Here is a 15,976-nt window from a genome sequence, read left to right as displayed (position 1 = left end):
GAGACGATGGGGTTTTCTAAATATACAATCACGTCATCTGCAAACAGGGACAATTTGATGTCCTCTTTTCCTAATTGAATACCCTTTATTTCTTTCTCCTGCCTGATTACCCTAGCCAGAACTTCCAACACTATGTTGAATAGGAGTGGTGAGAGAGGGCATCCTTGTCTTGTGCCAGTTTTCAAAGGGAATGCTTCTAGCTGTTGCCCATTCAGTGTGATATTGGCTGTGGGTTTGTCATAAATAGCTCTTATTATTTTGAGATATGTCCCATCAATATCTAATTTATTGAGAGTTTTTAGCATGAAGGGCTGCTGAATTTTGTCAAAGGCCTTTTCTGCATCTATTGAGATAATCATGTGGTTTTTGTCTTTGGTTCTGTTTATATGTTGGATTATGTTTATTGATTTGTATATGTTTTTTTGTTTTTTTTTGAGAGTTCTTTTTCTTTATTTATTATTATTATTATACTTTAAGTTCTAGGGTACATGTGCATAACGTGTAGGTTTGTTACATATGTATACTTGTGCCATGTTGGCGTGCTGCACCCATCAACTCGTCAGCACCCATCAACTCGTCATTTACATCAGGTATAACTTCCAATGCAATCCCTCCTCCCTCCCCTGTCCCCATGATAGGCCCTGGTGTGTGATGTTCCCCTTCCCGAGTCCAAGTGATCTCATTGTTCAGTTCCCACCTATGAGTGAGAACATGTGGTGTTTGGTTTTCTGTTCTTGTGATAGTTTGCTAAGAATGATGGTTTCCAGCTGCATCCATGTCCCTACAAAGGACACAAACTCATCCTTTTTTATGGCTGCATAGTATTCCATGGTGCATATGTGTCACATTTTCTTAATCCAGTCTGTCACTGATGGACATTTGGGTTGATTCCAAGTCTTTGCTATTGTGAATAGTGCCGCAATAAACATACGTGTGCATGTGTCTTTATAGCAGCATGATTTATAATCGTTTGGGTATATACCCAGTAATGGGATGGCTGGGTCATATGGTACATCTAGTTCTAGATCCTTGAGGAATCGCCATACTGTTTTCCATAATGGTTGAACTAGTTTACAATCCCACCAACAGTGTAAAAGTGTTCCTATTTCTCCACATCCTCTTCAGCACCTGTTGTTTCCTGACTTTTTAATGATCGCCATTCTAACTGGTGTGAGATAGTATCTCATTGTGGTTTTGATTTGCATTTCTCTGATGGCCAGTGATGATGAGCATTTTTTCATGTGTCTGTTGGCTGTATGAATGTCTTCTTTTGAGAAATGTCTGTTCATATCCTTTGCCCACTTTTTGATGGGGTTGTTTGTTTTTTTCTTGTAAATTTGTTTGAGTTCTTTGTAGGTTCTGGATATGAGCCCTTTGTCAGATGAGTAGATTGCAAAAATTTTCTCCCATTCTATAGGTTGCCTGTTCACTCTGATGGTAGTTTCTTTTGCTGTGCAGAAGCTCTTTAGTTTAGTTAGATCCCATTTGTCAATTTTGGCTTTTGCTGCCGTTGCTTTTGGTGTTTTAGACATGAAGTCTTTGCCCATGCCTATGTCCTGAATGGTACTACCTAGGTTTTCCTCTAGGGTTTTTATGGTATTAGGTCTAACATTTAAGTCTCTAATCCATCTTGAATTAATTTTTGTGTAAGGAGTAAGGAAAAGATGCAGTTTCAGCTTTCTACTTATGGCTAGCCAATTTTCCCAGCACCATTTATGAAATAGAGAATCCTTTCCCCATTTCTTGTTTCTCTCAGGTTTGTCAAAGATCAGATGGCTGTAGATGTGTGGTATTATTTCTGAGGACTCTGTTCTGTTCCATTGGACTATATCTCTGTTTTGGTACCAGTACCATGCTGTTTTGGTTACTGTAGCCTTGTAGTATAGTTTGATATCAGGTAGCGTGATGCCTCCAGCTTTGTTCTTTTGACTTAGGATTGTCGTGGAGATGCAGGCTCTTTTTTGGTTCCATATGAACTTTAAAGTAGTTTTTTCCAATTCTGTGAAGAAACTCATTGGTAGCTTGATGGGGATGGCATTGAATCTATAAATTACCTTGGGCAGTATGGCCATTTTCACAATATTGATTCTTCCTATCCATGAGCATGGTATGTTCTTCCATTTGTTTGTGTCCTCTTTTATTTCACTGAGCAGTGGTTTGTAGTTCTCCTTGAAGAGGTCCTTTACATCCCTTGTAAGTTGGATTCCTAGGTATTTTATTCTCTTTGAAGCAGTTGTGAATGGAAGTTCATTCATGATTTGGCTCTCTGTTTGTCTGTTACTGGTGTATACGGATGCTTGTAATTTTTGCACATTAATTTTGTATCCTGAGACTTTGCTGAAGTTTCTTATCAGCTTAAGGAGATTTTGTGCTGAGACAATGGGGTTTTCTAAATATACAATCATGTCATCTGCAAAGAGGAACAATTCGACTTCTTCTTTTCCTAACTGAATACCCTTGATTTCTTTCTCTTGCCTGATTGCCCTAGCCAGAACTTCCAACACTATGTTGAATAGGAGTGGTGAGAGAGGGCATCCCTGTCTTGTGTCAGTTTTCAAAGGGAATTTTTCCAGTTTTTGCCCATTCAGTATGATATTGGCTCTGGGTTTGTCATAAACAGCTCCTATTATTTTGAGGTACGTTCCATCAATACCGAATTTATTGAGCATTTTTAGCATGAAAGGCTGTTGAATTTTGTCAAAAGCCTTTTCTGCATCTATTGAGATAATCATGTGGTTTTTGTCTTTGGTTCTGTTTATATGCTGGATTATGTTTATTGATTTGCGAATGTTGAACCAGCCTTGCATCCCAGGGATGAAGCCCACTTGATCATGGTGGATAAGCTTTTTGATGTGCTGCTGAATCCGGTTTGCCAGTATTTTATTGAGGATTTTTGCATCGATGTTCATCAGGGATATTGGTCTAAAATTCTCTTTTTTTGTTGTGTCTCTGTCAGGCTTTGGTATCAGGATGATGTTGGCCTCATCAAATGAGTTAGGGAGGATTCCCTCTTTTTCTATTGATTGGAATAGTTTCAGAAGGAATGGTACCAGCTCCTCCTTGTACCTCTGGTAGAATTCAGCTGTGAATCCATCTGGTCCTGGACTTTTTTTGGTTGGTAGGCTATTAATTATTGCCTCAATTTCAGAGCCTGCTATTGGTCTATTCAGGGATTCAACTTCTTCCTGGTTTAGTCTTGGAAGAGTGTAAGTGTCTAGGAAATTATCCATTTCTTCTAGATTTTCTAGTTTATTTGCATAGAGATGTTTATAGTGTTCTCTGATGGTCGTTTGTATTTCTGTGGGGTCGGTGGTGATATCCCCTTTGTCATTTTTTATTGCGTCTGTTTGATTCTTCTCTCTTTTCTTCTTTATTAGTCCTGCTAGCAGTCTATCAATTTTGTTGATCTTTTCAAAAAACAACTCCTGGATTCATTGATTTTTTGGAGGGTTTTTTGTGTCTCTATCTCCTTCAGTTCTGCTCTGATCTTAGTTATTTCTTGCCTTCTGCTAGCTTTTGAATGTGTTTGCTCTTGCTTCTCTAGTTGTTTTAATTGTGATGTTAGAGTGTCAATTTTAGATTTTTCCTGCTTTCTGTTGTGGGCATTTAGTGCTATAAATTTCCCTCTACGCACTGCTTTAAATGTGTCCCAGAGATTCTGGTATGTTGTATCTTTGTTCTCATTGGTTTCAAAGAACATCTTTATTTCTGCCTTCATTTTGTTATGTACCCAGTAGTCATTCAGGAGCAGGTTGTTCAGTTTCCATGTAGTTGAGCGGTTTGGATTGAGTTTCTTAGTCCTGAGTTCTAGTTTGATTGCACTGTGGTCTGAGAGACAGTTTGTTATAATTTCTGTTCTTGTACATTTGCTGAGGAGTGCTTTACTTCCAATTATGTGGTCTATTTTGGAATAAGTGTGATGTGGTGCTGAGAAGAATATATATTCTGTTGATTTGGGGTGGAGAGTTCTGTAGATGTCTATTAGGTGTGCTTGCTGCAGAGATGAGTTCAATTCCTTGATATCCTTGTTAACTTTCTGTCTCGTTGATCTGTCTAATGTTGACAGTGGAGTGTTGAAGTCTCCCATTATTATTGTATGGGAGTCTAAGTCTCTTTGTAAGTCTCTAAGGACTTGCTTTATGAATCTGGGTGCTCCTGTATTGGGTGCATATATATTTAGGATAGTTAGCTCTTCTTGTTGAATTGATCCCTTTACCATTATGTAATGGCCTTCTTTGTCCCTTTTGATCTTTGATGGTTTAAAGTCTGTTTTACCAGAGACTAGGATTGCAGCCCCTGCTTTTTTTTGTTCTCCATTTGCTTGGTAAATCTTCCTCCATCCCTTTATTTTGAGCCTATGTATGTCTCTGCGTGTGAGATGGGTCTCCTGAATACAGCAGACTGAATGGTCTTGACTCTTTATCCAATTTGCCAGTCTGTGTCTTTTAATTGGAGCATTTAGTCCATTTACATTTAAGGTTAAGATTGTTATGTGTGAACTTGATCCTGCCATTATGATATTAACTGGTTATTTTGCTCGTTAGTTGATGCTGTTTCTTCCTAGCCTCGATGGTCTTTACATTTTGGCATGTTTTTGCAATGGCTGGTACCAGTTGTTCCTTTCCATGTTTAGTGCTTCCTTCAGGGTCTCTTGTAAGGCAGGCCTAGTGGTGACAAAATCTCTAAGCATTTGCTTATCTGTAAAGGATTTTATTTCTCTTTCACTTATGAAACTTAGTTTGGCTGGATATGAAATTCTGGGTTGAAAATTCTTTTCTTTAAAAATGTTGAATATTGGCCCCCACTCTCTTCTGGCTTGTAGAGTTTCTGCTGAGAGATCTGCTGTTAGTCTGATGGGCTTCCCTTTGTGGGTAACCCGACCTTTCTGTCTGGCTGCCCTTAACATTTTTTCCTTCATTTCAACTTTGGTGAATCTGGCAATTATGTGTCTTGGAGTTGCTCTTCTTGAGGAGTATCTTTGTGGCGTTCTCTGTATTTCCTGGATTTGAATGTTGGCCTGCCCTACTACTTTGGGGAAGTTCTCCTGGATGATATCCTGAAGAGTGTTTTCCAACTTGGTTCCATTTTCCCCCTCACTTTCAGGCACCCCAATCAGACGTAGATTTGGTCTTTTTACATAATCCCATACTTCTTGCAGGCTTTGTTCATTTCTCTTTCTTCTTTTTTCTTTTGGTTTCTCTTCTCGCTTCATTTCGTTCATTTGATCCTGAATCGCTGATACTCTTTCTTCCAGTTGATCGAGTCAGTTACTGAAGCTTGTGCATTTGTCACGTATTTCTCGTGTCATGGTTTTCATCTCTTTCATTTCGTTTATGACCTTCTCTGCATTAATTACTCTAGCCATCAATTCTTCCACTTTTTTTTCAAGATTTTTAGTTTCTTTGCACTGGGTACGTAATTCCTCCTTTAGCTCTGAGAAGTTTGATGGACTGAAGCCTTCTTCTCTCATCTCGTCAAAGTCATTCTCCGTCCAGCTTTGATCCATTGCTGGTGATGAGCTGTGCTCCTTTGCCGGAGGAGATGCGCTCTTATTTTTTGAATTTCCAGCTTTTCTGCCCTGCTTTTCCCCCATCTTTGTGGTTTTATCTGCCTCTGGTCTTTATTGATGATGGTGACGTACTGATGGGGTTTTGGTGTAGGTGTCCTTCCTGCTTGATAGTTTTCCTTCTAACAGTCAGGACCCTCAGCTGTAGGTCTGTTGGAGATTGCTTGAGGTCCACTCCAGGCCCTGTTTGCCTGGGTGTCAGCAGCAGAGGCTGCAGAAGATAGAATATTGCTGAACAGTGAGTGTACCTGTCTGATTCTTGCTTTGGAGGCTTCCTCTCAGGGGTGTACTCCACCCTGTGAGGTGTGGGGTGTCAGACTACCCCTAGTGGGGGATGTCTCCCAGTTAGGCTACTCAGGGGTCAGGGACCCACTTGAGCAGGCAGTCTCTCCCTTCTCAGATCTCAGCCTGTGTGTTGGGAGATCCACTGCTCTCTTCAAAGCTGTCAGATAGAGTCATTTGTGTCTCCAGAGGGTTCTGCTGCTTTTGTTGTTGTTTAGCTGTGCCCTGTCCCCAGAGGTGGAGTCTACAGAGAGAGGCAGGTTTCCTTGAGCTGCTGTGAGCTCCACCCAGTTCGAGCTTCCCAGCGGCTTTGTTTACCTACTTAAGCCTCAGCAATGGCGGGCGCCCCTCCCCCAGCCTCGCTGCTGCCTTGCGGTTAGATCACAGACTGCTGTGCTAGCAATGAGGGAGGCTCCGTGGGCATGGGACCCTCCCGGCCAGGTGTGGGATATAATCTCCTGGTGTGCCTGTTTGCTTAAAGCGCAGTATTGGTGTGGGAGTTACCCGATTTTCCAGGTGTTGTGTGTCTCAGTTCCCCTGGCTAGGAAAAGGGATTCCCTTCCCCCTTGCACCTCCCAGGTGAGGCGATGCCTCGCCCTGCTTCAGCTCTCACTGGTCGGGCTGCAGCAGCTAACCAGCACCGATTGTCCGGCACTCCCTAGTGAGATGAACCCAGTACCTCAGTTGAAAATGCAGAAATCACTGGTCTTCTGTGTCGCTCGCGCTGGGAGTTGGAGACTGGAGCTGTTCCTGTTTGGCCATCTTGCTCCGCCCCCTGATTTGTATATGTTGAACCAGCCTTGCATCCCAGGGATGAAGCCCACTTGATCATGGTGGATAAACTTTTTGATGTGCTGCTCGATTCTGTATGTGTCCAGGAATGTATCCATTTCTTCTAGATTTTCTAGTTTATTTGCATAGAGGTGTTTATAGTATTCTCTGATGGTAGTTTGTATTTCTGTGGGATTGGTGGTGATATCCCCTTTATCATTTTTTATTGCATCTATTTGATTCTTCTCTCTAAGAAACTGCATAAACTAACGAGCAAACTAACCAGCTAATGTCATAATGAGAAGACAAAATTCACACATAACAATATTAACTTTAAATGTAAATGGGTTAAATGCTCCAATTAAAAGACACAGACTGGCAAATTGGATAAAGAGTCAAGACCCATCAACGTGCTGTATTCAGGAGACCCATCTCATGTGCGGAGACACATATAGGCTCAAAATAAAGGGATGGAGGAAGATCTACCAAGCAAATGGAAAACAAAAAAAGGCAGGGGTTGCAATCCTAGTCTCTGATAAAACAGAGTTTAAACCAATAAAGATCAAAAGAGACAAAGAAGGCCATTACATAATGGTAAAGGGATCAATTCAACAAGAAGAGCTAACTATCCTAAATATATACGCACCCAATTCAGGAGCACCCAGATTCATGAAGCAAGTCCTGAGAGACCTACAAAGAGACTTAGACTCCCACACAATAATAATGGGAGACTTTAACACCCCACTCTCAACATTAGACAGATCAACGAGACAGAAAGTTAAAAAGGATATCCAGGAATTGAACTCAGCTCTGCACCAAGTGGACCTAACAGACATCTACAGAACTCTCCACCCCAAATCAACACAATATACATTCTTCTCAGCACCACATTGCACCTATTCCAAAATTGACCACATAGTTGGTAGTAAAGCACTCCTGAGCAGATGTAAAAGAACAGAAATTATAACAAGCTGTCTCTCAGACCACAGTGCAATCAAACTAGAACTCAGAATTAAGAAACTCAGTCACAACCGCTCAACTACATGGAAACTGAACAACCTGCTCCTGAATGAGTACTAGGTACATAATGAAATGAAGGCAGAAATAAACATGTTCTTTGAAACCAATGAAAACAAAGACACAACATACCAGAATCTCTGGGACAGAAACTCTCAATAAATTAGATACTGATGGGACGTATCTCAAAATAATAAAAGCTATTTATGACAAACCCACAGCCAATGTCATACTGAATGGGTAGTGTGTAGAGGGAAATTTATAGCACTAAATGCCCACAAGAGAAAGCAGGAAAGATCTAAAATTGACACCCTAACATCACAATTAAAAGAACTGGAGAAGCAAGAGCAAACACATTCAAAAGTTAGCAGAAAGCAAGAAATAGCTAAGAATAGAGCAGAATTGAAGGAGATAGAGACACAAAAAAATCCTTCAAAAAGTCAATGAATCCAGGAGCTGGTTTTTGAAAAGATCAACAAAATTGATAGACTGCTAGCAAGACTAATAAAGAAGGCTGTGGAAATTTCTTACAATAGGACAACAACAATGAAGTTTGCCACATCGATTGACTCTTCCTTTGGTGAAAGATTTTTCTGCAGCACACGATGCTGTTTGATAGCATCTTACACACTAGAACTTCTTTTGAATTTGGAGTCAATCTTCTCAAACTCTGCTGCTGTTTTGTCAGCTAAATTTGTGTGACACTCTAAATCCTTGGTTTTGATTTCAACAATGTTCACAGGATCTTCACCAGGAGTAGATTTCATTTTAAGAAACCACTTTCTTTGCTTATCCATAAGAAGTAACTCCTCATTTGTTCAAATTTGATCATTGCAGCAATTCATTGTCATCTACAGGCTCCATTTCTAATTCTGGTTCTTTTGCTATTTCCACCACATCTACAGTTACTCCTCCACTGAAGTTTTGAACCCTTGCAAGTCATCTATGAGGGTTGGAATCAACATCTTCCAAACTCCTGTTAATATTAGTATTTTGTCTCCTCCTATGAATCACAAATACTCTTAGTGGCATCTAGAATGGTGAATCCTTTCCAGAAGATTTTCAATATAGCTCTCCCTGATCCATGAGAAGAATCACCATCTATGGCAGCAATAGTCTTACAAAATGTGTTTCTTTCTTTTTTTTTTTTTTTTTTTTTTTGAGGTTGAGTTTCACTCTTGTTGCCCAGGCTGGAGTGCAATGGCATGATCTTGGCTCACTGCAACCTCTTCCTCCCAGGTTCAAGTGATTCTCCTGCCTCAGCCTCCCAAGTAGCTGGGATTACAGGCATGTGTCACCACGCCCAGCTAATTTTGTATTTTTAGTAGGGACAGGGTTTCTCCATGTTGGTCAGGCTGGTCTGGAACTCCCGACCTCAGTTGACCTGCCTGCCTCGGCCTCCCAAAGTGCTGGGATTACAGGCATGAGCCACTGCACCCAGCCCAAAATGTGTTTCTTAAATAATAGGACTTAAAAGTCAAAATTACTCTTCGATCCATGGGCTGCAGAATGGATATTGTGTTAGTGGGCATAAAAATATTAATCTCCTTGTATCTCACCAGAGCTCTTGGGTCACCAGTTACATTGTCAATAGCAGTAATATTTTGAAAGAAATGTATTTTTTTTTTTCCTGAGCAGTAGGTCTCAACAGTGGGCTTAAAATATTCAGTAAAGTATATTATAAACAGACATGCTGTCATCTAGGCTTTGTTGTTCTATTTATGGAGCACAGGCAGAATACATTTAGAATAATTCTTAAGTCTCCTAACATTTTTAGAACGGTACATGAGCATTGGCTTTAACTTAAAGTACCAGCTGCATGAGCCCCTAACAGACGAGTCTGTCTGTGCTTTGAGTCTTTGAAGCTAGGCATTGACTTCCACTCTCTAGCTATGAAAGTCCCAGATGGCATTTTCTTTCAATAGAAGACTGTTTAGTTTATATTGGAAAGCTATTGTTGGCTGAGCATGGTAGCTCATACCTGTATTAGTTGCACTTTGGGAGGCTGAGGCTGGAGGATTACATGAGCCTAGGAGTTTGAGACCAGCCTGGGCAACATAGTGAGACCTTGTCTCTATTAAAAAAAAAAAAATTCGCCAGTCATGGTGGCATGTATCTGTAGTCCCAGCTACTTGTGAGGCTGAGGCAGTGGGGTCACTTGAGTCTGGGAGTTCAAGGCTGCATTATACTATGATCACACCACTGTACTCCAACCTGGATGACAGAGAAAGACCCTGTCTCAAAAAAAAAAAAAAAAAAAAAAAAAGATAAAGAAAAGAATAGCTTCTGTTTAATGTAATTGCTTTCATCAGTTCTTACATAGATCTTTTAGATAACTTGCTATAGCTTCTATATCAACACTTCCTTCTTGAACTTTTATGTTATAGGGATGGCTTCTTCATAGAATTGAAGAGAGTTAGGGCCCTCTGAATTAGGCTTTTGCTTAAAGGAATGTTGTGGCTGGTTTGATCTTCTACCCAGATGACTCAAACTTTCTCCATACCAGCAATAAGGCTGTTTTGCTTTCTTATCAATTGTGTTTACTAGAGTAGCACTTAATTTCCTTCAATAATTTTTCCTTTGCTTTAATAACTTGGCCATTTGGTGCAAGAGGCCTTACTTTCAGCCTATTTCAGTTTTAAACATGTCTTCCTCACTCAGCTTAATCATTTCTAGCTTTTGATTTAAAGTGAGAGGCACATGACTCTTTCTTCCACTTGCACAATTACAGACCATTGTAGGGTTATTAATTGGCCCTATTTCAATATTGTTGTGTCTCAGGGAATAGGAAGGCCTGAGGGGACGGAGAGAAATGGAGTAATGGCCAGTTGGTGAAGCAGTCGGAACACAGAACATTGATCAATTAACTTCACTGTCTTACATGGGTGTGGTTTGCAGTGCCCCAAAACAATTACAATAGTAACATCAAAGATCAATGATCACAGGGCACCATAACAGATATAATAATAATGAACAAGTCTCAAATATTGTAAGAGTTGCCAAAATGTGACATAGACATGAAGTGTGCACATGCTGATGGGAAAATCGTGCTGATTAACTTGCTTGATGCAAGCTTGCCACAAACCCTCCACTTGTAAAAAAGTGCAGTATCTTCAAAGTGCAATAAAGTAAAGTGCAATAAATGAGCTATGCCTGTATAGAACAAACACCCTAGAAAACAGCCTGGCAGCTTTAACAAAAAAATCAAATATACACCTACTATATGCATCAGCAAATGAGTCCCAAGCATTCACCCACTGAATAATTTTAAGCAGAGTATGAATATGTGGAGATTTTGTGTATTTTTAATTTAAAAATTAACATGCAGTAAAATGGACTTTTTCCTGCACAGTTATATGAACTTTAACACATACATGAAGTATAACCAACGTGAATCTGGATACAGAACAGTCCCACAACCCCCCAAACTTCCTCATTCTATCCTTTTATAGTCACCCCCTCTCCCACCTCCAATTACTGGAAAATACTGATTAATTCTTCATTACCACTGTTGTGTCTTTTTGAGAAAGTCATGTCAATGGAATCATATAGTATGTAACCTTTTGAGACTGGGTCCTTTCACTCAGTGTAATACCTTTGAGTTTCATCCAAATGGTTCTGTGTATCAAAAGTTCATTCCTTTTTATTGTTGGACAGTATTCCATTGTAATAATATACTATACTTATTCATCTGTTGATGCACATTTTTAAAAAATTTGAAAGCATTCCAGTTTATCAATTTTCAAATGGTTAGTAAATTGTGTCTTGTCAAAAAAAAGTTGCCTATGCCAAGGTAATCAATATATTCACCTGTTTTCTTCACACTTTTTGCTTTCGTAGCTTTATGTTTTTGTTTTTATGGCTAGGTCTGTGTTGATTTGGGTCCTCCAGGATGTATATGCCAAATGGTGTTCTAAGTGAAGGAGATTTATAATTATGAAAGTTAAAGGAAAGAGAGTAGGAGTGGCAGAGAAAGCTTTCAGACTGTGATGCCGGTCTGATACCTGTGAAAAAAGTGGGGAAAAGAAAGAAGATTATATAGAAAGAGCATCAGACCGTGGGGGTAGCTCTGGCAATGTGTCAGAAAGCCCAGTGATCTCAAAAACAAATATTGTCCACAGAGGAGTCTCATACTGGCCAGAAACAGCAAATATTTACATCATTGCATGCTGAGTCATCAGCTGGAGGATGCCCAGGAGGCAAGTGGCCTCAGCTCAAAAGTTATTTATTAAGACAAATCCTGAAGACATCCATAGCTGGTTTTCACTGGTCTATATTCTTTGCTGCAGGTTCCTTCTTGAAGGGAGTTGTAAGTGGCATGTTTTCGTGTCTGCTACAGTCCCCTCTTTGCTTTACATGTATTTGTCCTTACACATTTGAGTGCAGCTCCTCTATAGCTCTTGTCAACTTCAGGCCAGGTTTGCTGCATTTGCTCATTCACAGTCACATTGGGCAAGGAAGTATCAAGAGGCACGCAAGTGGATCACCTGAATTTCACACATATTCCTCTCCACCACCATTGTCTAACATTACTTCTACCTCATCCTGCTTGTAAGTGTCACCTAGACTACCAAGACTGTGACTCCTTCTTACAGCCTTGTGGTTCCTGGAAATGAAAAGTTCAGAGTGCCCATGTGGCAGCTATAGCTTGTAGTTCAGTAGGAGGCTTGTTATGCCTCTTTTGGGAATGAAAATGTCTAAGGTTTTGAAGTCCAGGATTGTAGGAAGAGATGCACAAAGCTCGTTAGTGGTTATTGGGAGTGAGGCTAGCTGGAATATTTCCTGCTTGCATCCTTTGGTTTCCAGATCTGTGTATTTCACTGGCTCTTCCAGAATGGAAGGGACTCAACATAATTAACCTGCTATCAAATGGCTAAGTGGTCTCTTGAAGGAATAGTGTCATACAAGAATACTGGTTTCTACTGCTGCCATGGAGGACATTCAGAGGCAACAGTAGCTAGACTGACCTTGTAAGAGGGAGTACATGCTTTTGGTCTCATGTGTAGCCTCTATCTCTGTTACTATGACCACTTCTTTCATGTGGCTATGTGGTCTGGGGCGGCTGAAGACAAAGGTTGGCTAACATTAGCTGGCTGAATTATTTTGTCCATAAAGTTGTTCTGTGCTTCTTCTGTGGTGGATGCCATCTGATAGGAAATTACTTATGATATGAAAAATTTCATATGTTTAGCCATTGGCACCACATGCCTCTAACTAAGATCTCCTTGTCTCTGACCTTTCAGTCCATTTCCTTCTAAGCCCGTGATTAGCAGGACAAGTCACTTGCCACCACCCATGAGTCCATGTATAGTCCATATATGAGTCGCATCTTGAGCCACTTCTTTCACACAAAGTGGGTGAGCAGAGACGTTGCTCACAGCTTCTCAGGAAAAACTTCTCTCAACACTTGTTCAAGACTGTCCCCCATTGTGATTATAATGCAGCCACCATCTATTTTTGTCTTGCTCTGTTATACCTAGACAGCCTATCTGGAAACTAACCTCTTAATTTTCCCCTTCCTTCAACTAGTAGTACAGGACTCCTGTAAAGTCATAGATGTGAGCTGAGGGGAAGGGCCCTGGTGCAACTGTGGTGGGTGACATGGAGGTACTTCCTCATGTAGATTATTCCTACTTTCTACTCCTGTTCAGGTTTAATCCCAGATGCGCTTTTTACATCTTATGATGAACTGATGCTTTGTTCACTCACCTTTATGACTTGATAGATCTGACAGAACCAAGTTCATAATGGGCACTTTTTTTTTTTTTTTTTGAGACAGAGTCTTGCTCTGTTGCCCAGGCTGGAGTGCAGTGATGCCATCTTGGCTTACTGCAAGCTCCACCTTCCAGGTTCACGCCATTTTCCTGCCTCAGCCTCCCGGGTAGCTGGGACTACAGGCGCTCGCCACTATGCCTGGCTAATTTTTTTTTGTATTTTTAACAGAGACGGGGTTTCACCCTGTTAGCCAGGATGGTCTCATTCTCCTGACCTCGTGATCCACCTGCCTTGGCCTCCCAAAGTGCTGGGGTTACAGGCGTGAGCCACACGCCCGGCCCATAATGGGCACTTTTTGACAAATACATTCTAGAGGGTGGAAAGTAAACTCTTCTAAGATTCTGGGACTCACACTTCAGTAAATACTTCAGAGATCTGATGATCAAAGGCATGCAGAGACATCCTCTTTAAAAAATGTCTTTTTTGGTTGTTGTTGCATCTTCTCCTGCTACAGTGTTTCTCAACCTTTTTGTTATTAATGCCCTGGTAAGGAAGCTTTCTAAACATTTTACCCCTAATTGCCTCTCCATCATGGAATATTGATAGCACAGATGTACTGTATATTTGTTTAGGTAGTGTGGCCTTTGGAAGACTACAAGACCACATAAACCATTAAATACCAATTTTTGCCCCCTTGGGGGTGATATTATTCCTAGTAAGAATCCATGTCCTACTACAAAGAAGGAAGTGCAATGTCATGGGTCTGTTTGGGTTGTGGAAGCAATACATTCCATACCTCCAAATGCTAATCCAGCAGATAAAACATCACATGGTATGCTGCCACGTTTGAATGGGGCTTAGGACAGAAAACGTAGCAGGTCCAGGTTGTGATGTAAGTAAGCTGTACTGCTGCTTTGAGCAAAACATGCTGCCATTCTCTGTGATTTTGTGTCAGTGAAGGAAAAGGAGGCAGTGTGGAGATTATGGCAAGCCCAATTAGGAAAACAAAAAATTTAAGGAGGTGCTCGCTTTCAGGTTGTGCAAGTGCAGGCTCAGCACCTAACAGTGAGTGCTTAGAGTTTTCATAGGAGATGCCCTGCTTGCCTCACCAAAGTCCTGTCCCTGTCCCTGTAGGTCAAGCTTTCTGGACTACCCCGAACTTGTTGGTTGTTAAGGTAACTCAAGTTACTCCTATATTTTGTTCTAGAACCTCTATAGATTTAGGTTTTACAGTTAGGTCTATGTGTGAATATATTTATGGAGGTGTTGGGAGATAATTCTCCATAGATCTTATGTTTTTGCATATCTTCTGAGCAATTGTATTCGTAGCTTTTTTCTAGACTGTCTTTTCAAGAAAGTCTGTATAGCAAACAGCTTTGGAAAATAAAGTGTCTCCCTCTGGGGAAGAAGGCAGGTTTGTTGGCTGTTCATGATAATAAAGACAATGTCTTCCACTGGAAAAAGGTTGAAAAGGTTTTCTAACAATGGTTTTAGAAAATATTGGGGTTTCCTAACGCAACTTGGGTAATGCAACTCACTGAGTGTGCTCTATGGGAATCACGGTTTGAAGAACTAACACAAATGTTGTTATTCTGACTACTGCTATTGCTCTGATTAATAAATTGTTCTTTATCCCTAGCCCAGGAATCTCGTATCTCCTGCCAGTGTCTATGAATCTGTGGCATGCTAACTTGTTTTCTAGCAGGGTAAAATTACAGACTCTTATTATTCTTACCAGTTTTGGTGATAAAGATGGAATATTGACAAGACATGGCTTTCTGGAATAAGAAAGACAAGAGCTTTCCCACAGTTCAGTTATAATTTGAGAGAAGCCTGTAGGATTTAGTAGCAGCCATATTATTCAAACTGTCTAGTCAATCAAGCAATAAGTGATCCTCCCCTCTTTCATTCTCTGCGACCAAGGAGGAACTAGGGAGATGGTTGCAGACTGAGTACTGGAAAATAGCTTCATCGAGGTGGGGGCAGGAGGGTGAATCTGATAGTCAGTGTCACTCCCATCCCATTGTAACAATGAGAACTAAGATCCATTCTGGGTTAGAGTAAGGTTCTGATCCTTTTCAGAAAATAGTTACAGAGATATGCATCTCTAAATGCAAAAGGAGAGAATTTGTGACTGCTATGAACAGAAGTCATGCAAATCTTAGGAACTTTGGCTTGTTAGCTTGGGAGATGAGGGAGAGAGGCACACAATGTTTGTTAAGGAGGTATGGCAATAGCAATGTCATCCTCTTACAGCTTAACTCCTCCTGAATTCTATCAGGTCAATATTAGATCTTTTTGAAGATGACAGTATGAGTTTTCGTGGAGTAGGCTCTGGCTGCTGTAAGTGTATTTGGCCCTTTTAGTAAGAGATTCCTGAGACAGAGAACCTACCACAGGAAACCAGAGATGAAGCAATATCTAGTATTCAGGCTTGTACTATTCTGCTTTGGGTTGATATTCTCCACCCAGTCCCCTGACACTTACCCATAAAAGCCAGGAGTGAGGGACAAATGGGTTTTTATATGTTTTATAAAAATTCCCTTGTCACTCTTGCTCTTGACTGACTCTTCTAGATGAAAGGTTTAGGTGAGATTAGAAGCATGATGGGAAAGAGGTTATAGT

Source organism: Chlorocebus sabaeus, chromosome 9 (assembly GCF_047675955.1).
Source record: "Chlorocebus sabaeus isolate Y175 chromosome 9, mChlSab1.0.hap1, whole genome shotgun sequence".
Lineage (NCBI taxonomy): Eukaryota > Metazoa > Chordata > Mammalia > Primates > Cercopithecidae > Chlorocebus > Chlorocebus sabaeus.
This window is presented reverse-complemented; position numbering follows the sequence as displayed.